Source organism: Rhincodon typus, unplaced genomic scaffold (genome assembly GCF_021869965.1).
Source record: "Rhincodon typus isolate 14 unplaced genomic scaffold, sRhiTyp1.1 hic_rhity00001808, whole genome shotgun sequence".
In the NCBI taxonomy this organism is placed as follows: domain Eukaryota; kingdom Metazoa; phylum Chordata; class Chondrichthyes; order Orectolobiformes; family Rhincodontidae; genus Rhincodon; species Rhincodon typus.
Window position 1 is genome coordinate 11,668 of NW_025967446.1, and position 12,193 is coordinate 23,860.

Here is a 12,193-nt window from a genome sequence, read left to right on the forward strand (position 1 = left end):
GTTACAGACCAGATAATAAAGTACAGCTGTCAGCACCTGGTATTAGAACTCCACCATAGTGGTGAATCAGCTAGGTGTGGGGTGGAGGGCATACCCCTGTTTGCATCAATGGTGCTAAGATAGAGATGGTTGAGACCATCAAGTTCCTGGAAGTGATGATCACCAACAATCTGTCCTGGTCCACCCATGTTGACACTATGGCCAAAAACGCACAACAAAGCCTCTACTTAACGATAGTAAGAACTGCCGCTGCTGGAGATAACACAGTGTGGAGTTGGAGGAACACAGCAGGCCAGGCAGCATCAGAGGAGCAGGAAAGCTGACGTTTTGGGTCTTCTGAGTGAGTTATAACCCCACTGCGAAGCCGGAAGAAGGGTCCTGACCCGAAATGTCAGCTTTCCTGCTCCTCTGAGGCTGCCTGGCCTGCAGTGTTCCTCCAGCTCCACACTGTGTTATCAATGCCTCTACTTCCTCAGGAGGCTAGTGAAATTCAACACATCCATAAAGGCTTAACATATTTTTATAGATGCACCATAGAAAGCATCCTATCTGGATCATCATAGTGTGGTATGGCAACAGCTGTTCCCAAGACCGCAAGAAACTACAGAGTCAGGAACACAACTTTGTCCATCATGGAAACCAGCCTCCCATCCATTGAATCCATCTATACTTCCTGCTGCATCAAGAAAGCAACCAACATAATCAAAGACCTCTCCCACGCCCATTATACTCTCTTCCACCCTCTTTCGTTGGACTGAAGATATAAAAGTTTGAATACACGTACGAACAGATTCAAGAACGGTTTTTGCCGCAGTTGTCAGACTTTTGAATGGACTTCTTAAATATTAATCTCTCTGATTCTTCTCGGCAGCTGTAACATCGTATCCTGCAGTCTCTTCTGTTACTCTGATCCACTTGTACAGTACGATCTGCCCGTAAAGTATGTAAGCCAACACTTTTCACTGTACCTAGGTGCACGTGATAGCAATAAATCAAAGAATATTTAGAGTTCGCATAACACTTGCACACTTACAAATACAGGTGCTAAAGGAGAGTTTTGGCGTTTGGGTTCCGGCACAGTTAGTTCTCAGGTTGACGCAAGCTTACTATAATTAGTATAAGTTGGCTTTTGAAGCGGGAAATTGGCCAATAAATAGCGTCTACGTTTGTTTGGCGCCTTTTATTATCGCAGGATGTTGCAAAATGTTTTAATGGAGTACTTAGTAGTGTAATCGTTGCTGCAAATTCGGGAAATCTACCAGCTAACTTGCATACCGCAAGGTCCCAAAGCAGCAAGAAGTGATAAGGAAATCTTTTGGTGGCCAGGTCTATTGGCCATTACACAGAATTAAACAGCCCTCCATTCCCCTCCCCGCGGGGTACGCATCCCACGTGACCAGTGCGACCAATGGAGGCTGAGGATGGGCAGCTGGTTAGAACCGGTTCCCAGGCCGCGGGCAGTCGGAGAGAGAAGCAGTGCTGAGAGGATCTGTTGACATTGATCCCAGTCTGAGAATCTGCGCCTTCAGCTTACTGCCGCCCGTTCAACTCTCCGCCAATATGCCACGCAAAGCGGTGAGTTCGTTAATCATTGTCCCACGAACATTGGGCGGGCCCCGATGTTAAGCTGTGTGCTTTAACCCGATTTAATGACTCGAACTCAACGCTAGGCCGGAGTTTACACCCCGATCGCAGGAGATGGGCGGTGTAGGAGGCGACAGTTTTTAGCTCCGTATTTCTATCAACCGTCAGGTTGAAGCGAGGTGGCGGGAGACCGGGAGCGCGCTTGGCGTCGGTTCAGTTAGAATCGCGTGCGCAGAGCCTCGCCCCCTCTTCTGGTCCCGCCCCTGGTTTTCACAGCCCCGCCCCCTCCTCCCTGCGCTTCCCCAGCGGCCCCGCCCCCTTAGTGACCCCCTGATTTCTCCGCGCGACGTCGCTCTCTCTTGCTGAGCCACGCCCATCCTGCTCTTGCCCTTTTTGCGGGCCTCAGTGTTGCCTCTCCAGCCCCAGGGGCAACGTCCTCCTTGCTCCTCCCGATTCTGCTCGCCAGTGGTATAGGTGTATATTCATGGCATATTTCCCTCGGAGTGCAGTGTTTTTTTCATTCGTGTCACCGTAAATCATTACGTATAGTTTCTTTAGAAATGTTTGGTGGTAATTTTGGCTCCTGTTTACCAAGGAATGATTAGGAGTCGTTATTAATCCAAGGGACTTTGAAAACATCTGTACACAGTTTAGAGATAGTAGGAACTGCAGATGCTGGAGAATCCGAGACAACAAGGTGCAGGGCTGGATGAACACAGCAGGCCGAGCAGAGAGGCTGACGTTTCGGGCCTAGACCCTTCATCAGAAAAGAGGGAGGGGAAGGGGGTTTTGAAATAAATAGGGAGAGAGTGGGAGGCGGATAGAAGAGGGATAGAGGAGAGGATAGGTGGAGAGGAAACAAACAGGTCGAAGAGGCGGGGATGGGGCCAGGAAAGGTGAGTGTAGGTAGGGAGTTAGGAAGGGGATAGGTCAGTCCAGGGAGGACGGACAGGTCAAGGGGGCGGGATGAGGTTGGTCGGTCTATCCCCTCCTCCCACCTCAAGCCGCACCTCCATCTCCTACCGAATCCCAAAACCAGTCCAACTCGTCCCTGCCTCCCTAACCTGTTCTTCCTCCCACCTATCCCCTCCTCCCACCTCAAGCCGCACCTCCATCTCCTACCGACCAACCTCATCCCGCCCCCTTGACCTGTCCGTCCTCCCTGGACTGACCTATCCCCTTCCTAACTCCCTAACTACACTCACCTTTCCTGGCCCCATCCCCGCCTCTTCGACCTGTTTGTTTCGTCTCCACCTATCCTCTCCTCTATCCCTCTTCTATCCGCCTCCCACTCTCTCCCTATTTATTTCAAAACCCCCTTCCCCTCCCCCTTTTCTGATGAAGGGTCTAGGCCCGAAACGTCAGCCTCTCTGCTCCTATGATGCTGCTTGGCCTGCTGTGTTCATCCAGCCCTGCACCTTGTTGTCTTGTACACAGTTTAAGCTTGTTTGTGCCAGTAACACAGATCTGATGGATTGGCAAGAAAGGGGTTAAAACTGGTGTTGAATTTTAAAATTTGTGATAACAGCGTAATAGGATTAAGGAAACTGTTCTGTCCGTGCCTGTTCAAGTTCTTCACTATTATTTGGTAGTAGTCTTCTGTCACAGAGATTGGCAGAGGTTGTGAAAACGTGTTTCAGAAAAGTGAAACAAGGTCTGTCATGTCTATAAGAGAGTTTTCCAAAAGTAGGTTGACATTTGTTTAAATTCATTCCAATCCCAGAAAATTTGCCACTTCTTGTTCTGGTTTTTGATTTAAACTACTTTAATACTCGTAACCTTGACGGGTCGTGAGATTGTCTCCTATGTTCCTTGGTGTATGAAGGGAAATGAGTGTAAGCGGAATGCACCAATGCTTATAACTTGCCAGAAGCTTGCCTCATGTTTCCACAGAAAAACAAATACAACCACTTGAAAGTGGAACTTAGTATGATTTGTAATGAGATGATAAATTCTGGGAGTGGGTGTTGTTTGCAGTTGATGTGCATTGAATGCAGACACCACTATGTTGCAAATGCATCACTAACTGCTTTCAGAAAATGAAACTTCTCTTTTAAGTTGCAAGTTGTAACAGGAAATAAGTAACCAGTGTGAACTGGTACCTTGGATTAAGCCTCTGTCTCTCTTTGAGCATTTTCAGGTGGATCTGGGTTCATTTGGTTAATCTGTTTAATTTGGGTCACTCTCTCCCTTACTCTAGCTAATGTTCAGAAACAACTCCAGCCCATCACTGCTTGGCCATTGTTTCTGGTTACCATAGGGAACACTAGAACAGGATAAGGCAGTTTAGCCTGTTGAGCCTGCTCCACCACGAAATTTGATCATGGCCGATCATCTACCACATCACTTTCCTGCACTGCTACCCCTTTGATGTCATTAGTCTCCCAAAGTCTGTTGATTTCTGATTTAAACATGCTCAATGATTCGAATTCCACAGCCCTCTGAGGTAGAGAATTACAAAGATTTACTACCTTCTGAGTGAAGTCATTCCCCTTTAGCTCAGTCTTAAATGGGCAACCCTTATTCTGAGACCATGTCCCTGGTTCTAGAACTACTAACTAGGGGAAATTGCTGTGTATGACTACTCTGTCACATCCTGTTAAAAAAAATTTATAAATTTCAATGAGATCGCTGATATTTTTCTCAACTGTAGAAAGTACATAGCTAGTTTCCTCAATCACTGCTCATAAGACAATCCTGCCATCTAGGGATTAATCTTTTGAACCTATATTGCACTCTGTATAGTAAGTAGTCTCCTTATTCAAGGAAGGACATAAATTGTACACAGTACTCCAGGTGCAGACTTGCCACGGGTTTATATGATTGCAGAAAGCCTTGTACTCTGTACTTAAATCCCCCTGTGTTGGAGGCCAACATACTATTTATTGACTGTTGCACTTTCAATCTTGCTATTTAGTGACTCATGTACAATGACACCCAGGTCCCTGAGGATAACTAATACTTGACAAACTCTCACCATTACCAAAATATTTTGCCTCTGTCTTTCTACTAAAGCAAATAATTTCACACTTCACGTTTTATTCCATCCACCACGTCTTGCCCAATTATTTAGCCCCTCAAAGTCCATTTGAGACCTCCTTGCTACTTCCTCTGCATGCATTCTCCACTAGTTTTTTGTATCAGCAAATTTGGAAATATTACAGTTGGTCCCAACATCTAACTCCATTTATATGGATTGTGAACAGCTGTGGCCTTCATTGCATCCTGTGGCACCCCACTAGTAACAGCCTGCAACCCTAAGAATGACCCATTTATTCCTACTGTCCCTTTTCTGTTTGTTAATCAATTCTCAGTCAAGTCTAATCCCTTGTCCTCTAGTTTTGTTCATAGATCATCATAGAATCCCCACAGTGTGGAAACAGGCCCTTTGGCCCAACAAGTCCACACCAACTCTCAGAGCTCCCCACCTAGACCCATCCCCATATAACCCCCCTAATCTAGGCATCCCTGAACACTGGCCAATTTAGCATGGCCAATCCACCTAGCCTGCACATCTTTGGACTGTGGGAAGAAACCAGAGCACCTGGAGGAAACTCACACAGACATGGGAAGAATGTGCAAACTCCACACAGACAGTCGCCTGAGGGTGGATTCAAACCCTGGTCCCTGGCACTGTGAGGCAGCAGTGCTAACCACTGAGCCAACGTGCTGTCCCAAACCTTTGCCCTGCTACCGTTCACAAACCTTATGTGTAGAATTGTAAGATTATCAAAAGCCTTCTGGAAATCCAAATACACTGCATCCACTGGTCCTATTCTATCTTTGCTACCACTAAAATTCTTTAAAACAAAACTCCCAACAGTTGTCAAACATTACTTTCCTTTCATAATCCACGATGGCTGCTCAATTTCACCCTTATTTCCTTATATATCCAGTTATCAGATCCTTTATAATTGATTTTAACATTTTCTCTACTCTCCATTGAATTCTGTTTTACAATCTGACATGATGCAATTTGAATCCATGTTCCAGAATGTTACCTTAGGTTTTGGATTTTAGTCTAGTGACATTACTGCTACACCCCTCATTCCCATAAACAGGATGTGATGTTGAAGCCAAAGCTAATGCTGCCCACACTGTAGCAATCTGAAAGTTTCCATAGTTAGTTTTAATATCAGAAAGCTATATTTAATAAGTCTCAGTATATTTACAAACCATTAAAATCAAGTGATTCTCCCACATGATCCTCTCAAATTCTTGTCAAATAAAATTACGTCTGTTCTGTACAATCTTGCATAGTCTCCTCCCAAGGATCTAACCCATCACTCTTCCTTGTTTACATGCCGCTTTATGGTGATTATTGTTAAGAGACCTTTAGAACTGCATGAACATCTACAATGCTCAGCACCCCCTCCATCGTCTCTCCTCACTGTTTTGCAGTCTGATTGCTTGACTGAGCTCTAGCTTTGTCAGTCTCAGTGACTTGTTGATTGAACTCTAGCTCAATTACACATCCTCACCATGGCTAGCTGTTGACTGCAGTACTTTGTCCTCTAGAAGTAGCTATTTGAATAATCTTTAGTATGATGAATATCACAGTGTGGCCTAGAGCAAAATCTTCATTTAATAATGGAATACCACAATCAGTAAAAATACAATGAGATGTCAGGCTGGATGCAATTGGGAGCGCATCTGCCTTAAACTCACAATGATATGTTCAAACCCCTCTCCAGAGTTGGCCACAAGGTTGATGCTGACATACTCAGTCAGTATGGGTGGAATGCTTAATTGTCAGAGCTTTTGTTTTTGGAGGGGTGTGATAGTAATCCTTTCATGTGGGTGGAAAAATTGCATGACATGATCCAAAGAAGAACAGGGAGTACTCCCAGTGTCCTAGCCAATACTTTTAAATCAACAACTGAAAAACTAGTTATCTGGGTGTTATTACATTGCTGTTTACATCTTATTGTGTTATGCTTCTGTTGTATAGTGCAACAGTGACTATACCTAGATATTTAAAAAGTACTTCATTGAATTTGGAACTTTCTGAGGGTGAAACGTGCTATATTTCTTAAGTTTGGGCGTAAAAGGAATTTCGTAATGGGTCAACTATTCACGGAAAGTAGCTTCTAATTCTGAAATCTGACATTTTCAATACGTTGTCTCCAGTTAATAGTTTGAGTAAATCTTACATTCTCATAAAGGACAATCTGAATCTGTCTGCCTAGATATTCACATTTAAGTAAGTTGATGTGTTTTCTTTTTGTTGTTATCCAACTGAAATTAAGGAAAATATTTGACTTCAGCTCTTCATCATACACCATATGATTTTTTTCATTTAAAATAATCAGAGGTCCCTGTTGCAATTAATGTACCACTAACAATCTGGTTAATGGGAGGTGAGAAGAGTGAGTAATGTAGTGGATCTACCACCTAAAGTGTAGTGCTAATTTAACTCAGAAACTGTCTGAATTTGGGGAGTTCAAGATGCTTGAATTGAACACTGCCTGTACATAGAATTGTTTCTATTTAACATTTTTATTCATAATTTGTACATCAGTTCATTATTGCATTTTAAAAGCACTGGACATGCTGTATGAGGAATTGGAGATAAATGTTGTGATTATGTGACGTTATTAATTGTCACAATAGTGATCTGTTTAAAGTAATTTTTATGTGCTTACTGCAGAGGGGCTTTTTAAGCCCAAGTTATTCATTTAAACATAACCCTTGGTCCAAACGGATACATTAGATAGTTTGTTATGTGTAGTAGGTATTTCGGATATAATACGTGGGTGGGGGAAAGCAAACTCCATTTTTCTTTTGTTAGCACTCAACGATATGTAGTTGAATGCTCTGGAGCATATTTCTATTCTACTTTGATGCAGTCCTGAGATATGTAATGGCTTTCTGAAGATTAGTTCTTGAAATCTGATAAATTATTGTTACAAACTGAGGTAACATAGAACAAAACTGGATTCAATCTACCTAAATAGATGGAGGGTTTCTGTGTGACATGTTCAAAGTTAAAACTAGATCACAGTAGGTGTGGTCCACAGATCAAATTGGTGTTAATGCCTGTGTCCATTGTTAAATTTTTGATTCCAGAAGAGTGCTATCTAACTATTTTTAAAAGCTTGTTTATATTCTTGGTGTTCAAACTGGATTGTTTGAAGTTAGTTTTGCAACTTTTTTAAAAGGTGAACTTTTTTTGAACCGTTGAAATATTGTGATTTGAAATCAGTCTTCATTCCCTACATTTTCACATACACACCTAAAATGAATGACGGCCAGCAGTTGATTCTAATCCTGTGCTCACTGAAACTGTATGTATACCTTTTCTGAAGAAGGGTCCAGACCCGAAACATCAGCTTTCCTACTCCTCTGCTGCCTGGCCTGCTGTGTTCATCCAGCTCCACACCTTGTTATCTCAAACTCCAGCATTGGCAGTTCCTACTATCTCTGTATACTTCTAGATATTTTCGTAGTTAACCCGTTTAGATACATTATTACACACCCCCAGGACAAGTAGGACTTGAACCTAGGCCTCCTGGCTTAGAGATGGGGACACTAGCACTGCTCCACTAGAGCCCTTATGTATGCAGACTTTTAATCTAGACTGAGACACACTAATGCATACAGAGGACACTTGGGTTTTCAACAGCCAATTTGCATGATTACTGATGTGAGGGTTTTTTAGTTTTTTTTTTCAAGCTGTTGCTGTAGGAGTGAATGACTGTTTAAAGCTTGTAGTAAAACACATCTCTTTATTGTCCTAGGTTGTGACTACAAAACCTGAAGTAAGTACCTTTCTTATATAATAGGTTTTATGTTCATTCAATAAAAGCTGACTTGCCTTTTTCTGAACGGTCCGTTTTTGTTTTGCAGGAACTAAGGAGATCATCACGAACTAAGGTAGATATTGGAGAACTTGGAGAGTCAAGTTAGCTGAATTTTTGCTTTTTCACACGGACAGTCTCCGATTTGTATAAGGGTGGTGCAAATCCCTCAAAGAACTGGCTGCATGTCTGGTGTGTTTTAAGCTCACTGGCAGGGATGAATGAAGTAGACTGTTGTCCTCTCCTGGATTGAAGGAAGTCAGCCAATAACATGAATGACAATAAAAAGAATAGAGTCTGGCAGACATGGAATTGTCCAGCATACCAATTAATTTGTAGAAATAATAACTGAAGCAAGTTGGATAGTCTCCAAGTGACATGTACCCTTGTTTTAATCAAATGTTGTTTGAATGTTGTTACTTAGTCTCTTTCTCATTGTGATTCTTAACAGCGTACTATCCAAACAGCAGCTCCAACCAAGAAGGCACCAGCCAAGGTAAACCTTTTGCCACACCCTGGAAACTTTACGACTATTGTTTAATTTCAGTTAAATCTCTGCTTTAGTTAACTTTAGCTTGATTAAAATTTAATCAGAATGGTCCTCAAATTATTGCTGTTAGTTGATCTTTATGTGGGATTCTATAATTACCTTCACTCATGGAAGGTAGGGTTTTGTATCCTACTTGTGATTTAATGGATTCCACGCGAGATTTGGTGAGGGCAAGATTCAATTTTCACTGTCACGCTAGCAGAGCTATATTTTAATAGTCCTTTCCAGTTGCTCTTGTAGAGTTAGTGAGCTCAGGGACAAGATTGCTCTGTTTACAGGAAGGTATACATCAGTCACATGCTTTGTGTATCACTGCACTCCTGTGTAGCCTTGAAATGTGTGTGTAAGGTACTCAGAATATGGCTCCATTCTTTATCCTCTGCTGGAGAATAGGCCATCTAGTCTAAGGTGCTTCCCTGAGAAATTGCAGAGTTGTTCCAAGAGTGATGCTTTGCCCCTGTCAACCAGAACTTTTTCACCCAGAGAACGTGCTGCCTGACAGTGGTGGAGGCAGATACTCTCGCAAAAAAAGCATCTGGATGCACACTTAAGATACCAGGGCATAGTAAACTATGGACCAAGTGTGGGTAAATGGGATTTTTGTAGTATGGTGTTTGTTGATGGGCATAGACATGGTAAGCCAAAGGGCCTGTTTCTGTGCTCTGTGACAACCATTTTCCTTTTTATACCAAATATAACTGCAACCAGCTCATCCTTTATCTTTTCACCTTCTGTTTAGTTAGGACCCCATTGTTGTCCTTTTGCTTGGATGTCAGTGTCAACCACTCATAGCATTCAACTTTTGCAGCCATATCTGAAGCAAGGTTGTTGTGAGATCTGGAGCTAAAATGGTTCAGCAAGAGTTCAAGTTGATTGTCAGTGAATAGGTCCTTATCAATCATGTGCTTGCACTAATGGCATTTTCCCATATTGGCCACAAGATTTGATTTGTTGTAGTAAATGAAGTTTAGTAGATGTTAAGAGTTAATTGATTAAATCTGCCCAGTAAATTTAAAAAGGGAAGAGTGGATTGGTGTGTGAAAGGAACCAAAGGTGGAGTAGTTCATAAACTCTATACAAGAAAGTATCTTGAGAATCTTATGGTAGTGCCCTAATCTCTGGGTGACAAGGTCCAGGCTCAAGTCCAACCTGAAGATGTGATGGGTATGGCAGAGTGCCACAAAACATTCAGGTAAATATTTTGCTTTCTGTCTGACTATTGACATGTATCAGTATTAGCATTACCTTAGACAATCTATAGCTCTTCGTTACTGTAGCCAATGAAATGCTGTAATCCACGAATATCGCAATACTTCTTAATGGAGCATAGGCAAGGAGGAAACTGGGCCCTTTGAGTCTATTCAACCCCAAAAGGAAGGAAAGCAAGTAGTGAGAATGATACAAAACGAAGAACTGCAGGTGCTGGGGATCTGAAATAGAAGCAGAGATTGCTGGTGAACCTCGGCAGGTCTGGCAGCACCTGTGGGAAGAAGGTGAGGTTAGCATCCAGTGACATTTCAGATGATGTAGATCATCTGCATCTATATCAACTGGAGAATTACTGGACCCAAGATGTTGATCCTGCCTTCTTCCCAAAGGTGCTGCCAAATCTGCTGAGTTTCGCCAGCAATTTCTGCTTTTGTTACAGTGAGGATGCCAGAGGGATGTAGACAGGTTAAGTGAGTGGGCAGAAACTTGGCAGATGGAATATAATGTGGGAAAATGTGCAGTTATGCACTTTGGCAGGAAGAATGAAGGCACTGAATATTGTTTAAATAGAGAAAAATCTGCAGTAAGTTGCAGCACAGCAGGATTTGCAGGTCCTCATTGATGAATCTTGGCCTTTATTTCAAAGGGAATGGAGTACAAAAAAAAGGAGGGTCTTGCTAAAACTATACAAAGCACTAGTCAGACCAAACCTAAAATACTGAACAGTTTGATCCCTTTATCTAAGGAAACATATACTGACATTGGAGGAAGCCTAGAGATGGTTCACTAAGTTGATTCCAGGTATGGAGGAATTTTCTTATGAGAAGAGGTTGAGTACGTTGGGCTTGTATTTGTTGGCACCTAAAAGAACGAGGGGATACTTTAGTGAAATAAGGTTATTGAGGGCTTGACGGGACAGATGCAGAGAGATTGTTTTCTCCCATGTGGGAGAGTCTGGGACTAAGATGCATAATCTGAGGAAGGGATCACAGGAGTGAGTTGAGGAAGAATTTCTTGAGGATAGTGAATCTGTGGAATTCTTTACTGCAAAAGGCCTACGAGGCTGGGACATTAGGTATATTCAAGGCTAAGTTAGACAAATTATTCTATCAGTATGATGATAAGGCAGGAAAATGGCATTCAGCATTAGCAGATTAGCCATGATCTCATTGAATGGCAGAGCAGTCTGGATGGTCTGAATGGCCTACTTCTGCTCCTATGTCTTTATGATCTGTAACTTAATTCTATTTAACTTTTCTTGTTCTGTGATCCCTGAGACATGGAACATTATAACACTGGAGGAGGCTGTTCAGGTTATCAAATCTGCACCAGCTGTTTCACAGACAACTAATTATTTCCTTAACACTGCATTTTTTTCTCCAAGTAATTATCCAAATTTCTTTTCGAAGGCTGTTACAGAATCTGTATATGAAACTGTCAGGCCATTCATTCCAAACCCTAACTACTTGTGTAAAAATTTTTCTTCCTGCCTCCCTTGTTATTCTGCCTTTACTTTAAATCTGTATCCTATGGTTATCAACCTTCTAGCCATTGGAACAAGTTCCTCTTTATTTTGTTTAAGTCTGTCACGATTTTCAACACCTTTATCAAATTTCCTTTTTATAACCACCTCTGATCTAAGCATAATAATTCCGCCATCTCCAATCTATCCATGATTGAGTTAACTATAATTACTCATCCCTGGAATCATTGTAGTGAATGTTTTCTCTACCTTTTTCAAACCTTCATGCAGTTTCATTTGTGTAGTGACCAGAAATGGACACTCCACCATAGCTGAATTGATCAAATAGATTCATATCAGTTTTACCATGACCTCTTGACCTGTCTGCTACCTTTTATATAAATAGAGTGCCATCATCTTCGGAGGCTTGTGCATAGGCATTCCTGTTCTCTCTTCTTACAGTCCTTTCAAAATTGACTTAGTTTGCATTATCCCTCATTTTTCCTGACAATGTTCCATCTCTCACGTTTCCAAATGTGTAGGCATGACAAATGAAATTCAGACTCCCTCACTGTTTGCTAAACTTTC

At 42.1% G+C, this 12,193-nt stretch overlaps 1 long non-coding RNA gene across 1 annotated transcript; it reads left to right on the forward strand.

Annotated features, from left to right (window-relative positions):
- Window positions 1-1,419: 1,419 nt before the first annotated feature.
- LOC109937793 lies at window positions 1,420-8,920 on the forward strand. The gene is made up of 4 exons (XR_007261299.1): window positions 1,420-1,575; window positions 8,325-8,345; window positions 8,434-8,460; window positions 8,836-8,920. It is a non-coding gene; the product is annotated as an uncharacterized LOC109937793 (long non-coding RNA).
- Window positions 8,921-12,193: the final 3,273 nt, after the last annotated feature.